This window comes from Drosophila melanogaster, chromosome 2L, assembly GCF_000001215.4.
Source record: "Drosophila melanogaster chromosome 2L".
Lineage (NCBI taxonomy): Eukaryota > Metazoa > Arthropoda > Insecta > Diptera > Drosophilidae > Drosophila > Drosophila melanogaster.
In genome coordinates, this window is record NT_033779.5 from 14,887,122 (window position 1) to 14,901,649 (window position 14,528).

The 14,528-nt window shown below is 39.2% G+C and overlaps 1 annotated feature.

The window, feature by feature from the left end:
• Positions 1 to 2,901: 2,901 nt before the first annotated feature.
• Positions 2,902 to 3,254: a mobile genetic element.
• Between the last annotated feature and the right edge of the window lie 11,274 nt (positions 3,255 to 14,528).

Consider the following 14,528-nt stretch of genomic DNA (forward strand, 5'->3'; position numbering starts at 1 on the left):
CTACGAGTAATTGCAAAATGCAGCGGGTTTATTTCTTTTGTTTATTTTTGTATAGGATACCCAGATAGCGCCAAATAGAAAAGATGTCTTATTACAATATGTATATACAATATCTGCAATCACATTTTCCAACCATGCTTCAAAATGAAAAAGGAGCCTAGACATTCGCTTAGATTCAAGATTGTTCAAATTTTGCCTCTGCTCCTTGTTGCTGTTGCTGGTGAATTCTTGTTTCCATTTGCTGTGGCATATTTAATAACAGCGCATTAAGATGCGACACATTTGCAGTCAAGTCAACAAATTGCCGGCAGCAATGCCACCCCATCTCGCACCACCGTGCCACCCGCACCACTCAACCACCGCCCCCGTTTTCGCAACACCCATTTGGCTCCGACTCTAAAATCTTGACGACGTGCGCGCTTTAATCTTGTTTAAAAATGCGCAGCTGTAACAACAACGACAGGAACGCGAAATGCGTGCTTGTGTGCTAAGGTGAGGCAACTGAGTCACAGAGCCAAAGAGAAGATATGGGAAAGTCGAATACTGGAATACTCTTACAAATATAGGGAGTACATATTCACGGAATTCTAGAAATTCAAACTATTTAATATTTAGTTTTTTTTTTGTTTTTAGTTTTTTAATAAGAGCACAATACAGTAATATCAGTTTAATAATTGAGACATATGAAACTATTCGTGAAATTTTCAGGACCATTTGGAAGGGTAAGCTTGAAAATAAGGTAGGTGCGGTGTGGTTTCCGGGTGGGAAAATGCTAGCTGTATTTAGGCGGACGTCTTGTCAAATCTGCGCTGTGAAGCATTCTAATGAGAAGTGCTCTGCTCCAAGTTTTTCTCGCTCGTCTTCGCTACAAGGCCAAAAAGAGAAAAGGAAAACAACAAAGCTGGGCTATCACAGCCACATAATCAAAGGGCAGCCACTTTGCCTGCCTTTTTATGCTCGCCGTGGAATTTCATGTTTCCTTTTCTTTCTGCGCGGCCTTGTTTTTTTTTTTGTCTTCTTTTTACGTGAGATATATAATTTCATATTTTTTAAGATAATTACGTCGATAAGTTGGAAAAAGGTAATGCATGCCGGTAAATAAACCAAAATGAGGATGCCTGGCCCAAGGGTGAAAGTAAAATCATAAAGAATTGGTAACGGGGCCGAAAAAATTACATAAGTGGAAAAAAATTAAGATTATTTTTAATGATGTATTATTATTATGGATACAAAAATATACAACTAATTTAAAAGCTATGTTACTATATTAAATGTAATATTAATTTATTTTTCGTTTAAATATATTTGAATATTTATTTCACATTAATTTATTTCATTTTCCTTATTTTTTGTGCTTTGCTATCTTATATCTGGGCCACAAATAAAGTTCACTAGGTAAAGAAAATCAAAGGACACTCACATCCTTGAAACTCATTTCTCATTGACTGCCTAGATAGAAGATATTCATATCCCAAGCTTAATTTCCAGCTAAACGAGAAACTATGGAAACTCATCGGCTGGAATTCATTTTAACTGACAAATAATTTTATACTTCCTAATAAAAATTATTCTCAAGAATTTATATGTTATCTAAAATCTTAGAGTGCAGGTTGTTGTTAAAAATACTGTTCATGTTTGTAAAATATTGTAAACGAAATCAAGTTCACTGGGGAATATTCTTTTCTATTCTATTTTATGAAAATGGGTGTCCCTATATGTTTTGCAGAGAAGCCCTGTCATCATCCATCCAACTTAATTAGTCTGTCCGATGTCATTGGTGGCACGCACGCCCTCTGGTCGATTTAATCAATAGCTCCAATTATGCGTGCATCGAATATTGCAATTTAGAATGCGGAATAGTTGCCACTGGTCGCAGGATCAACGGGGAAAACCTCAGCAGCATTTAGCAGCGATGCATAAATCATAGCATACTTAACAGGGCAAACACGCGCGGATGGAGGCTGTGCGTGTATATAGTATGGCATGTATCCGTTTGGCAAAGCATCCGAAATTTCCAGCTGGCTCGCGGTTGTTTTGATATTGTTTGCAACCTTTAATTAGAAATATTGCCACAGACTAAATGAGTCGAAAAGTGCGGCCGCGCAGCATCTGCAACAGGGGTAATAAATAGGCGGCGGTCAGAGCAACAAATTAAATATTGAAAAACGGAATAATAATTATGAGGATTGTATTGAGTGCTGAAAACGTGACAGCGGGAGGGGTAGTGATGGTGCATTAATACCAGGAATTGCAGTTAACCGCATTCGTACATTTATCTATGTATTTATGCGCAAAATTAACTAGTTTAAGTGACATGAAATATTTTGGTTATCACTCGGTTTTGCATTGACGAGCAGACAAACAAAGCTTTATTATCACATTTATGATGCTGGCACTGCATTGAATTAGCCACCAATCGAGTTTTAATTGAGTTAGTCAGCATTTCTAAATGGCATTGGCAGGAAATTAGACGATTAAACTGATAAGGCAATACAGACACATTGAAAAATAATTAATCTAGCTGAGATACAATAATCCGGTTTGCTCTAAATAAAAGTTTGTTAATTGAATTGGGAGAGCACAGTAGGGGAAAAATATTTTCAAGTCATTCTAAAGTTGAAAGCTTTACCACCACTCGGATTATCTTCTGCCGTGAAGCTGAGCACTTCACGCAAATTAAGATGGAATTCCTTCATGAACCGAAATCTCCCGCAGGGATTCTGGGATAAATCTCTTGAGTCTGGCAGTAAATCAAATACAAAATACTGGCACGTGCCGAACGTCTGCGCGATAACTAGTCAACCAAAGGAGGAATAGGAATAGAAATTCAGTGTCGATAAACCTGAGACCCAAGTTGGAAATGTTGCGAGTGCCAAAGGTTAGAGAACTTTTTTTTTTTTTTTTTTTTTTTTTGATGATGTTTTTATTATTTGATCAACGCACTGTTACCCATGCGGCAACTTAATTTGATCTGCTTAAATTATTTTATTTTACAATGTGTCTTGGTTACTTAAGACTAACAGATTTTTAATCCTAAAAATGATAGGGAGAATTATAATAGTTGATATAACATAGTAATTATTATTTATTTGATTATTCTAATGAATTTTAAAACTAAGACTTTCTAGGTCAAAACCAGGTTAGGGAGGTCATGAGGGTGGTGTCGCTTGAGTCTTCTTTTGACTCTAGTCCGAGGGTCAGCATTGACCACAGCTGCAGTTCCTAGCTTCCTTGCTAGGCTGTTGGGGTGTACAGAGAACTTATGACAAAGCAGTTCGCAAATCCAATTGATAAATTTTTAAACTTAAATATTGTGCAGGTCCTGGGTGCGGTCTCCAACATCTTGGCCTAGTCCTCGCCACTCTCGCCCTCATCGAATGTCTTGTGGGTCAGCATCGATTATGGGTACGTGTATATCAGGCCATAAATCACAGGACAAGGCCAAGATCTTTCCTATCTTTTGGTCGCCCGCTGCTGTTGTCTGCCACTCTAATCGCATTACAACCTAAACGGCAAAATCCTTACTACGTGTTCTTGTTAACTTTTCCTGGGAACTGGCCCTGGCATCAAGCCATAAGACAACTGCTTGGATTGAATTGGAGCTGGGTGAATCATTCTCTGGGTGCTGACATTTGGCTAAGCTATAAATACTTGAGAAACCGGTTACCGCTATTGTTATTTTACCTTCGGTAACATCATAAACTGTAGGGAGGGGCATCTTAAGACACTCAGAGCTTAAAAGCATCAATTATTATTATCATAATAAATTCGATTGCATCTAGCATCTAGTTTGAGTTTAACTATTAAACATTAAAAAAAAAGCATGGAATTTAAGAAACTTGGCGCACTTATAGGGCCCGCTCTGCTATTCTATTAACTTTCATAATTTGTAAAAATAAAGCTTGAAATAGGGAACGCTATAAACCAACTGGTGAACCGTATAAAGTTTTTTGCTGCCGAATAGGGCGAAAATGTAATTTAAATTTGTTTCGTTCTCATCGCATTTGTCACAGTTTTGTCAGACAGTTGATGCGGATGTTGAATGGATTTCTTTTTCATTGCCGGTCATTTTTAGTCCTTGTTGCTGCTGTTGTTGCTTGGCCCAGGTTTTGTTACCAAACTCTCTGTTCATTTTTTCGCTTTTCGGGACAGAGCAGGGTGCCTTGTGGGTTAAGAACTTTGAACTTGTGCTGTAACTTTTTCGTCGCTGGGGCTGGATGTGACAACATTTGATTGCTCATGAAATCGATCGATTGTGGAAACGTGTTGATTGTATTGTTGTGAGCTCAAACCCAAAGGTCAAAAGTTTTCAATTCTCTCGTAAAAGTTGCTCGGTCTCCTTTACTGTGGCATATAAAATGAAGTGTCCTCGTTACTGTTGGCTTTTCTGGAAATCATTTAAATACATCTCAGTTTCCGCAACACATTAAAATTGCATGCCGAGGTCCCAAAAGTCGAAAGATGAACATCGGATGGCAATGGCAAACTCTCTTCCGTCTGAATAGATATCAGCTTCAAATTCGGACAATATGATTAATATGTCAATATGGATGCAGAAAGAGAGTTGACTCTGCAATTCCAATCATATTGATTCTCGACTCGACATATGATGGATTTGAGTGACCAATCATTTGGCCAGCACAGCGCCATCATTCCCCCTAATTAGACTGATAGCCAAACGGAGATTAGGATAGCTTTTTGTCACATTTTGGATTAAGCTGATTGATCGCTTGTTGATTCTTTAACAATAGGATTCCTCACTTAGGATGTAGCTTCTTTCCCGCAGCTCATCGGTCATTGGGTTTTGATTCATAATTTCGATTAGGCAACATAACACAAATATCTTTCGCATTTTTTATTCTCTTTATAATATTTAACCATATTTTTGTGACACATATTGAGGATAAAAACATAGCAATGCCACTCTATGGTGAACACGCATTTACCGACTTAATTACCAGTTGTGTTTCAATTCTTTCTGGAATAAACTTTTATTTTAAATTGGCTGTCCAACTATAAATCGTATATGCGGAAAACAATTTTTGCAACTGTCGTAATATGCAAATAATTCGGTTAACATGTTATTCTATTTGATTGCACATATTTTAATTTGCATAAACATGGGCAATTGGCGCGGCACCATCCAATGTTTTATGGGTTCAGGTTGGGGTGTCCACAGTGCTATCTTCTTACTGCCTCACTGCTCCGCTGCCCGATGCTGCGTGACACGCAAATCCGACACGTAAAATAATAAGCGGAAATGTTGAAAAATTCAAAGCGTTTCCGTTCTTCCGCCAGCTGTCCTGGTCCCGGCCAAAATGAGCACCTGAAGTCTGGGTGCCATTATCGCATTGATGTTTTCCCCGGGAAGTCAAGATTTGTGCGCATTAATGGCAAACGATTGAATTTTCAATATCTCAGGCACGTGACTGTCGCGGTCGCATCGATTTCATTGAAACCTGACGTGCCCAACATGTTTAATTGCATCTGGGGAACGAATGGTGATGGTGATGGGTGACGGGTAAATGGCATATGGATGGGTATGAAAAGAGAAGCTAATGCCAATATTGAAGCTACGCAGAGAACGCGAATTTTCGGATCATGAATAGAGGTTGTGTAGACAGCCAATCGGTGGGCCATAAATTCGCAAAGCAATAACAGACAAAGCCGAGATACCATAAATGTTTAAAACATACTGATATGTGACGAAAGGATACGCTTCCGTTAAAATGTGCAGCACAAGATTTAATTCAACAGAAAATTTTAAAATTCTATTGTAGTTAGAGATTACCAACCTATTAAAGTCTACATACACTACTTAAATATTAACATTTTTGTAGAGCTTGTAACTTTTATGCTAATGTACACCCTTTGTACGATGCCTGAGAGTATTCAAATTATTTTGACGAAATATTTTAGGGATACAGGGCTTTTGTCCTGCATCCACTTTGTAGTAATTCCCCAAACACTCCGGATCTTCTTTTAGACCCAAACTGGGCCTTTGCACATCATACATTTGGCGGAGATTAATAGCCGCACTGAGTGCTTGGCACCTATCAAATTCAATCAGGGGTATTCATCAATTTTCAATTTGGCATTTGCTGGTGGAACGACGTAGGACGTCGGACGGCAGAGAGAACTGAGAAAAAAACTACGGAAACAGGAAGATGGCTCTGGTGGCTTGGGTTCGATTCCTCTGTTCATGTTGGCGGTATCGAGGCCAGACATCAAAGCAAGCCCGAAGGAGCGCAAAAAAAAAGTGCTGGAAAATATGAAAAATCGTCGCTGACCGCAGAGCAAACACACTCAGGCACAGACCTACAAGCACACACACACACACACACACACACCTCACACCCAGAGCGGGGAAATTGATTCAATGTCATAAATTAGATTTGAAATACTGAAAAGCTTCGCCGGCAATGGGGACCATAAAAATGTGTGCGAAATTCACTTCTGTCGTTTGGCATTTCTGCTCGTTCATTCGCACTGAAAATCGAGAAGCCGCCAAGATGGTGGGGTAAACGCAATGAAGCACCACAAAATAAAGTAAATTATATTTACGTATATTTTGCATAGCAATTGCGCTGTGATTTCATGCTCCCAATCGTGGGTTTTTGTTTGTCTGGCTGGGCTACTGGGCCACGAGGCGTATGCGGAATAATTCCGTTCACACGACATTTCCTAAACAGATCGATGGTTGCGACGCGTGTCTAATAAATGATGTACAATCAATTAATTTGCGGCCTATGTTTACGAAGCGATTTAGAACGCTGCATCGAGGGTGATATTTTGCTGTGTTTTCAGGGAGCTCTAGCGAAAGCACTAACAAACATAAAAGTAGCCTTCAAAAAATTATGCTCATTTCGGGAGGAAATGTTGACGGCTCTCGCTTTCGGCATTTATCACACTTGATAGGCAAAGTGTTTTTGCTAATGATGCCTTGCCGCTTGTCACTACGAGCAGAGTGATTTATTTTCTTTTCGCATTGGAGTCTTAAAACGGAATTAGATAAATTACAATATAATTTTTTAAATAAATTTACCAAGGAAGTGTAATACAGATTAGAATTCCGCTTGTACAAATATTTTATTTTACGACCGTATTATTGAAAAGACTATGCAAATATATTTCTTATCAATGAATAATATATGATTTACATTGCTCCTACACAAGCACACATCAATCTAAGCACTTGGTCAACAAACAAAGCGATGAAGATGTCAAAGTGAAACGAGTTGAAGGATCTGCAGTCCCGTTTTCCATCTGAAATTTACCTCTCACTCCATATTCTACGAGGCCCTCGCATAACCCAACGTTTTTATGACTGCAGTAACTTTGCGCCATAAAATAGGATTTCCTACTGAGCCTATTCACAACTTTTCGCATTAGACTTAAGCGCAAAGCCCGCTGCCAGTTCGCCACATCTCCTCTTCGCCATCAGATCTCCCCTTTCGACCCCCTTTTTTTTGGCTTGAAAGCGCGAAGCGTTTGCCTCTTGGCCAACACAGCATTCATGGCAATAAAAAACCTATACACATGTGAAATGTGAAATTCTGGCGGGATTTATGGATGCGACGCCTTTCGCTTGGCTGTTTGCATTTTTTTTTTAATTTTCTGTTGCGCTTTTTCCCCATTTTTAATAACCAGTCAGACAAACCAACAAAGCCAAAAAACCAACATTCAGCTCCTGGTTTTCATCAGCTTTGCGGTTTTAAATAAACAAATAAAACATTTAAGAAATGCTATTTTAAGCACTTATAAATATGTTAAAACTCACGACAAAAATTAATTTTAAGTGTTTCTAAGCTAGGCTTCACATTTTTCTTTGTTATTCAATTGCTTTTAAAGGGTATCACTGAATAGTTTTATTGCTAGTAAAAAATATTATCTTTAAGGAATTTAAAGTATTCGGTAGAAACTTTAGTACGGAAATTCTATTTTTGAAGCCCTCAAGCTAGTGGAAAAAATAAAAAAGTTTTCTTTTAGTGTGAAATTAGGATTACGGCTTCATCCCCACCTTTATTGGCGTCCAAAAAAACAACGCTGCATTTTAATTAAATAAAATTCGTGCGAAAACAATTTGAAGAAATAAATATTTTATGCTTCGAGGCGAGGAAAATAAAAACTCCAAACAGTCGAAACGTGTTGTGACCAGCAAATTGAGCGAAAGACCGGTTAGGAAATCAAAGGCTTTAGCCCCAGATATCCTTTTAAACATTACCAACAGCAGAGATGGGCCAACAACAGCAACAATAACCGGGAATTGAAGAGGCAGGCAACCAAATAAATCAATTCTGATAATATCGTGCGTGTGGCCCCCACCCGTTTTATAATAAAAATGCTTTATATGTTTTGATGCGAGGCCCTGGCGCTTGGCAACTTCCGCTTTTCCCCTTTGCTGCTGATGGCCTTCAAGAAAATCCCAATAAATTGAAAAACAAAATCATTCAATTCAATGGCAGCAAATCAGGCGAGTAGGCTTGGCATCTAAAAAAAAAGGGTTTCGGTTGGGGAATTGGGCGTGGAGCAAATAAGACATCAGCATTTTAGGGTTTCGGTAATGCCAAGTGAAAAATGCGAGCATATATGCAACATTTTATTTTGATAGTAATAGAGTCATTATATTAGTATGTAGGTTTTGTTGTTTTATAGCCTATAAATTATATAGCTGCGTAATGAGAGGTGAACTCATAAATTAACGGCAAGCTCGAGAGGCTGTCACAACTTTGACCTTCGCAGGCTCCCCAGTTTTAATTTAGTTTTAAGCCCCAAAACAGGAGATGCTTTGGATGCAAAGGTCATTGTTGTTGCTATGTTTGTTGTTGGCATTGTGAAAGTTTTCAACTTTGCCATAAAGTTAAGTGGCGAACATTTTAGGCGCTGTCGAAAACAACAAAGAAACTAATTGACTTGGATTAACGCTTTGTGTGTGTGTGTTGCTATTCGGTAGTGTGAGTGTTGCTGCCACTTCTCCCATAAATCTTTCAACGGAAACTTTGGACACTAGACAATTTCGTCTCAAGGTTGTCGCGTGGTCGTTATCCTGGGAAATTCTCGATTCGTTGGCCTTGCTTGATAGTTTCCAGTATTGCGCATACGCCATGTGAGCAGAGCTTGAAAACTCCTGCCTGACACCCGCATGTAGTTTGTCTGACTATGAGCTTTAACTTGATCCAAAATCCGAAAATCAATAAGCGAACCAGCACACTGACCACGCCCCAAATTGGCAACGCCTTCCGGAAAGCGTCTTCCGTTGATTCCTGCTGGCGTTGGCAAAAATTTATTGTGTGTGAAAATGTGTTGACTTCACTCAAAAGTTGCTTGCCCAAATGCCAAGTTGGATTTATGTATATACACCACCCCCTTTTGCCGTTGCCCATTTAACGCCATGTGTCTGTGATGTTTGGTCAAGTTATCGTGTGCGGCTCTTTCGCTTTCTGGAATACCCCAAACCGCCCCCTATATACATACATTGCAGTCGCACTTTCCTTGGATTTATTGCCTTTGATGTTCAAACTCCTTTTGTTGGTTGTCTCCATTCGCTGACTGGGTTTTACCAGAAAAGTCTTAGAGATGATTTTCTATCAAACAAATGATGTAAATGGGAAACTTGAGATGGGAAAATGTCGCCCGTCGGCTATTAAAAATCACTTTGAGCAGTCGGGCGCAAGGCAACAATTCACTCATGAAAAAATTATGATAAATTGTAGTTTAATCTGCGGAAAATTATGCAAATGTAAGACACAGAACAAAAGGGCAATATAGATGGAGAAAACTAAACTTTGAATGCTCTTTGGCAAAACTTTAAATGTAGAGACAAATAAAAAACGGTCCGTCATTTAGTATTTAGGTAAATAAGTTTAAACATTTTAGTTATGCACATAACGTAAGTTAATATGCACATAAATTAATCTAAGTAAAAAACCTAATGCGAACTAAGAATAAGCCCAGTATTTGGAAGAGTATTTATTCCACAAAAATGGGTTTGCGACAATCCCCCAAAAAAAGAAAATTGCATAAAATGTCAGCGGCCTACGAAAAGGGTTACCCAAAGACCGGATTTAGTCTCATTATTTGAATTTTTCATTCATCATTCAGGATTGATGTAAATGAAATGAATGTGGGATTATGCCATAATCATTAGGCTAGACCCATTGCCGTCAACTGGTATATTTTTCATAACAGTAAAAAAAATAGGATATAAAATTAAAGTCCACTTGTTAAAGATGAATTTGCTGGAAAACATAGCGACATATCACATTTCGCAGATTTATGGTCTAAGCACAGGACGCACACAAGGAGTGTTTCTCGCGACTGCCCGGTCTGTCAATAAATCAAGCCCCCAAATGAGGACCGAAAACAGGCGACCAACTGTGAGGCGGGGCGAAAATCTAATTGTAAAGTTTTCGAAAGCGGGCCAAGAATTAGGAAAGTCCAACATGCCGCTCTATCATTATAAGCGCAACGGGGTTTCCAGAACAAACTCACAACAAAACCGCCAGACATAGCCATAACCACAGTATTGCCAGGACCTTCTGCTCACGCTAATCCTGTCCACCGCACCAAAGTCCTTGCCCCATGTTACCTCCTTGGCCCCCTTTGTTTGTTCGGCCATTTCCCTAGCTGCCTTTGGTCTAATTTTAAAGCCATAAATTTGATGGCCTTTTGAGCGCTTAAAGTGTTCTCAGCAATGTCGAATATTTGATATAACAATTATATAAATGCCGGCTGCTTATATGCATCAATGGGCAAGCCAAAGTCCAAGTCAAGGCCCAAAAAGGAGGAGAAGTCAAGGCTCAGGGGGCAGTCTCAAGAAGAGATAATAGCTGCGGGCAAAAGAAAACAATTCCTCCAGAAAATTTTTATTATATTTTATAAGTCTATCAATGGGGGCGGGTAAAATGAACGCATTTCAGGGTTGAACAAAAAATATTCAAGAATTATCAGCAAGACATATGCATATATGTAAGTCTGGTATTTTCCTAAAGTAATAATAACAATAAATTATAAGTCTGCTTATCCAGGAATCCAGGAAAATAAAATTGGAAACTTAAGTCTACCAAATTAATCAATAAGGTGATTATAATAATAATCAGCGCAACTATTACATACAAATTTGTCTTATTCTTATTCTGTCCTATATACTTTATATGAAATTTCATCGATTCTAATTTGCGGGCGCAAAGATTTCGTAGATGACTTTTATGTGATACCAATACGATTTTGCAGCCCTGAAAACGGGAGCGGGAATGCGTTAGTCGTGTCCTTGGTAGCCGCCTGCTAAAAATGCGCAGCACAACAAATCCCCAAATCCCCGCCAGCAAATTTATTTTAATTCACTTTTGGACGCTGCCTGTCGCTCTGTTCTGTCCCGTTTCGGTTAGAATTCCCCTCTGTTTTTTTTTTTTTTTTTTTTTTTTTGGATCTTGTTATTTTTTTTCTTTGGTTTTGGCATTGCCAATTTCCTGAGCCCCAACTTTCCACGGCCTGTGGTCCGATGTGGATGCTGCCCACATCTTGGCATGACACTGGGCGACATTGAAATGAGCACTTTAGGCAAATAAGCCGTGGGGCTAGGGGGAGTTTCTGAATTTCTACAGTATCGGGGATTAGGGAATTCGGGGGGATTGGGGAATCGAGAGCGACCCACACAACGAACTAAACACCGAAAACAGAAGTCGTCACTGTGTTATCAAATGTATTTTTATGCTCTTTTGATTTTTATGACCACAGCGGAGCAGAAGCTCTCCGGGCACTTGATAAGTGAGCTGGGGAATTGGTTGTGCCCCTGGGCGATTATTTTGCCGGCCGCTTATGACCCAATGGCAGTGGGAATAGTTTGTGCCAGGGGCTACTTAAAATTAAACAAATTACTGCGTCTGACGGTATTGTTTATCCAAATGCTGTCGTCGATTTGTCCCCGCCATCGTCATCGTTGTCAACATTGTTTTTTAGGCATATTCCATTGCCATTTCTCGTTGGCAGGCGCGTGCTGAAATTAAATGTGCCGTGAAATAAATCCAGCAAAACGACACAGTCAGACTCTCGGCCAAAAGCGTTGCCAAATGTCCTTCACAGCGACTGAGTCTGAGTGCCATGCTATGTGTGTGTATTTTGTGTCTGTGTGTCATTAATAGAAACAAAAAGTGAATTGAATCCGAAACCAAACAAACCGGAGTCGGAGAATTGCTAACAAGCCGTCGCTCCCGAGGGTAGAAAACAAAGATAGAAAACAAAGGCGATGTTCGTACAAGGAGAATAACAATTATGGCCGGCCAGAACATAACCGTTCTTTAATGGGGATTAAGTCCATCCAAATTATTCAACAGATGCTCCAGGATGTGCAGAAATACAAAACATTTTAATGACAAATACCCATTGTGCACTGTAGCATTTATTATCCCGCGAGGCCATCGGATACAATGTGAAAATGTTTTCAATATAAAATTAAATATTTACAGCAAGAAAACAACTTTATTTTCAATTAACAGAAACTACATAATATTTTCTGCTTCAACTTAAATATTCGTGAAAATTTTGTACTTGTCGCATACATATTTGTAGGATAAGATATGCAAGTCCATTTTTCGCAATTAAATCTTGAATTGTCTCATTAAGTCGAAGCTTTTGTCAGTCGAAAAGTATATTAATTGAATGGGCAACTACAACAACTACAGCGATAAGTTGTCTTGCCAACAACCGACCCACCGAACCCTCAATCCGCAATCGTCCCATCCACCCACCATCCACTTAACCCATGAGTCCTGGCCAACCGCATTGAGAGCAGCTGGAAACCTTGACAACAAATGCCAAGGAACTCGCCCAGCCACAAGGACAACAACATTTATGCGGGGGGGGAAAGAGTGTGTGTGTGTGCGTTTCCTGTGGGCCTCCTCTGCCTTATTTATCTCAACACAAAGATGACATTTGTGTTGAAACAGGCAAATTAGTATTTATTGCTTTTTGCTGCTGCTGACATATTATTTTATTTGTTTAATTAATTTACCAAAAAATGACCACAAAGCAAAACCATCAGCAACCATGTGTGCTTAAGTGTATGTGTGTCTGTGGGTCCTTCCCGCTTCGTTGTATTCCTTCAACGCTGTTATGGCATATGGCATATGGCATTTGTAATAAATAAGCAACAGATAACCGAAAAGAACAATTAAAAGAGAGCCAAAAACTTTGGGGCTCGTAAATTGTGCTGCCTTAGTTTGAGTTGATTTAATGGTTTTGCCTCCCCTTCCGCTTTTCTCTCACTTCATCACCATCCCAGTCCACCCCCCACACACATACACACACAGAGTGAGTCCACATAATTAAATCAACTAAATATTTAACGGGACATTTGTTTGGCTCCCCTCGTTCATCGTCCTTTATCCATCGACTTGGATTTTTATTACATTCCATGAACATTAAGTGGGCTAGGGCGGTGGAATTCCAGCAGTTCCTGCCCATAAATTAACAATCGCAAGGACAAAATTATATTAAGTAAATCATGTGAGGACAAGGCTTCTTCGGCATTCAGGCTTTGTTTAAGTATTGGTCTTTGTTTTGCTTTCGTTTGTCTTCCCAAGAACAAAATAATTAAGTGTGGTCTTGGGGACTCTTAAAGCTTGAGCATTATAATAAATGTTATGAGAAAATATTTTAAGTATAATCAAGCTGTTTACGGTTTTTAAACAAACCCTATTTCGCAAGTGGATAGAAGACCCTTGCTTCTTTTAAACCAATTTTAGAAATCCTTAGCCATTTAGCTTCAAAAAATGGCATATTTTTCAGAAATAGCCAATTGTCTTATTAATTTATTAACATTAATTTCTGTAAATATACACAAATTTTGGATTCCTCTACTTTACTTTACTCTGAGCAATCTAATTTCAGGGACTCCCCTGACAATTACTAATCGCATCTAAGTGAAAACGAGCATTTTATATAAGGCCGTAACTTCTGCTGGACTTCTGGGCGTGGTAGCAATGTCAATTCTCGGAAGCCACTTGCAACATTGTCACTTTATGGGTCACAACCGTTTTGCTGCATTCGCTGGCTGGAATGTGTGGTAGTTGGTGGCTTGTTGCCTTCTGTTATTGTTATGGCTAGTGTTGCTTACAGCTTCGCGCTGTCCATAATAAAGCAAACATATGACAAGCAAGCAACGAGGGAATTCTTGGTAAATTTCGCCAGGGTTTTGCCCGGCAGGCAAAAGCTGGATGAGCAGCCAATAAAGTCCAAGCAAGCCGAACAAAGTCATGAAAAATGTTGCCAAAAACACAACAAAAAAGAAAGTAAACATCCGAAGAGTGCCGGCCAGAGAAAGGCAAGGATTTTGGTGGAAATGCCACAACGAGGCGGGAATGTATATCGGTGTTATTATTATTTTTACTGCGAGGCATTCGCATAAAGGACATAATCATATTTTTCATCAAAGTCAGCAGCAGCGATAAAAGCTACAAACATACTCAAATTCACAGACATGCATACATACATACATACTTTCTACTCATCCTTTTCCCTCCATCCGCACA